The sequence below is a fragment of the Diuraphis noxia genome, unplaced genomic scaffold (assembly GCF_037042655.1).
Source record: "Diuraphis noxia isolate RWA-SAM2 unplaced genomic scaffold, SU_Dnox_SAM2 contig0002, whole genome shotgun sequence".
Classification (NCBI taxonomy): domain Eukaryota; kingdom Metazoa; phylum Arthropoda; class Insecta; order Hemiptera; family Aphididae; genus Diuraphis; species Diuraphis noxia.
Genome location: NW_028301712.1, coordinates 27,450,776 through 27,453,120, shown reverse-complemented (window position 1 = coordinate 27,453,120; position 2,345 = coordinate 27,450,776). Strand labels below are relative to the sequence as shown.

General features: G+C 32.4%; 1 pseudogene; it reads right to left on the bottom strand.

The window, feature by feature from the left end:
- Positions 1 to 729: 729 nt before the first annotated feature.
- LOC149058293 (uncharacterized) lies at positions 730 to 1,634 on the bottom strand (annotated as a pseudogene).
- Positions 1,635 to 2,345: the final 711 nt, after the last annotated feature.

Sequence of the window (2,345 nt, the reverse complement as noted above, 5' to 3'; positions counted from 1 at the left end):
CGATCTAAATGCACATTTTAGAGGTTTCTGATGGTTCACTACTTTCAACAACTGTATTTTTTCTTTATCACTAACCTTGACTATAGGCATTCTCCACAATATTTTAGTGATATTTATTTTAACGTCTTTTAGCTTGGGCGTGTCAGCAACGTGGCACGGATGGGTCGAGGCACGTTTGGATCAGGGACGTTAGGGACACTAATAAAAATGCAACTCGTTTGGACCAGGATTTCGTGAACCCGTTTGGACCAATTTTAGATTCTGAACGAAGTGATGAATGTATTGATTTTACAATGATGTGTGTTTTTTATTCGTATATTTTACTTCTAAATAATTACTAAAAAGCCCGCTTAGATGTTCCGTTAAACTGTGTAAACTAATTTGTAGATTGTGTAGAGAACAAAATTATTTATAATATTGATGGCTGACCAAAAACCCACAGTTACATTATACGTTTATACAATTAATATAATACATGATATAAATGATATCTGTTACGACACGGCCCTATCGGCCGGTGCGATAATACTAATTGACAATAATTGGGGTTACCTATATATTACTATCGCAAACACTATATTCTACGTATGCGCAGTGGTGACATCGAAGCCCAGTTCCTATACCTTAACCTTACTAGGTTAGTATTAGTATTTTGGTTAGTACATATAGTGCACTATAAAATGGGAAGGAAAATGCTGGTCTAAACGAGTTGTATAAAACTAATATTTTTTAGTTCAAACGGGTCTTCAAAATTGGTCCAAACGAGTTGTGTGTTAGGAAAATTGGTCCAAACGGGTCCTGCCCGCACGGATGTGTTATGAGGAGATTCGAGGTTTCCAACCGCTCGAGGAGCGCTGGGTTGTCCACCAGGTCCTTATAGAAATCTTCAGTGTACACTCGATATACCAGGGAATCTATAAAGACGTGTGTTAGATATATAAGTGTAAATAATATTTATTATATCGTAAATACCTGTATTCATATACATCAGTCTAATCGAATCTTTGTAATGTTGCCGCATCACACTGTAATGGTAGTCGTACATTAACTCCTTGCTTATTTCCAGGACGGTAAACCATATATAAATAGGCTTGGAGAAATGTATGACACTATTTTGTAGGGATACGGCGGTCAGATTCTCGGTGTACGTGGTGACGTGTTTGAATGTGGGTTTATTTATAAGTTACCACATTTGACAAGGACACGATACCAGCTCCATGGCAATACGATCTCGAACGCATTCCATCGTTTTTCCTGGAATTTCGAATAATATCAATATGAGTATGATTAAACGATAATGACGAATCGTCTGAAATATTTACCAAACACGGCGTTGTTCAACAGTTTGAAGAAATCACGTTCAAATTCATTAGTGGCCTTCTTTCTCATCTCGGTATTTAGATTTATATATTTAGCAAGCCATGCCGACTGTTGAAATTCCAACACCCTGTACACCTGTAATATTTGTCGAGTTCATAGTTAGACGGAAAACCTTCACGTGATTTATTTCAGGTGAAAACATGTATTACCTTGCACACATCACATGGAAATTTAATCTGTTCATGAGGTTTTACATGTCTCAACATATTAGACTTCACAGTGAAAACTTTATCACAAACACCACAATTGAACATTTTTACTGATAGGTAAAAAACACTAGAATAATAGTAACATGTAGACTGTTTTCAAGAGCTTGAAAAACAGTATAACTCCTTTGAGTGAAATCGACTCTCTTATATATGATATACCTTCCATCTCCATATAGTTATAGTATCGGGTAATAAACAGTGTTCGGATTAGATAAGTATTTTTCTATCTAGATAAAGATAAAGATGATGCAACTGAAAAGTATCTAAATAGAGATGAAAGATGACTAAACTCATATTCATCTAGATAAAGATAAAGATAGATATTTTTTTATCTAGATAAAAAAAGATACATTTTTTTTAAAATTATTTTACCATAATCTGAAATAACAATATAGTTATTTTTTGTTCATTTTATTTTTTTTAGTGTGTAAAAAATATTATTATATGTTAATGGATTAACATATTATATAGAACAAGTAAATCACATTTTTAAATTAAATGTTAATATTAATTATACTTTGTTATAATAATAATAATTATCATTTAACAACCGTCGATAATAACCAGACAACGGCAAGCATCTATTCTTAAAATAGACGAATTGTACATTTTTAATTTCTACAGGCTACGATATCGATATGACGATATGTGACAATGGGAAATGAGTTTAACACAGTCGTTATTTTACGTTATTTGTACATATTATTATAAATTGTATTATTTATAAATAATACATTTAATAAAAATTTAAAAAAA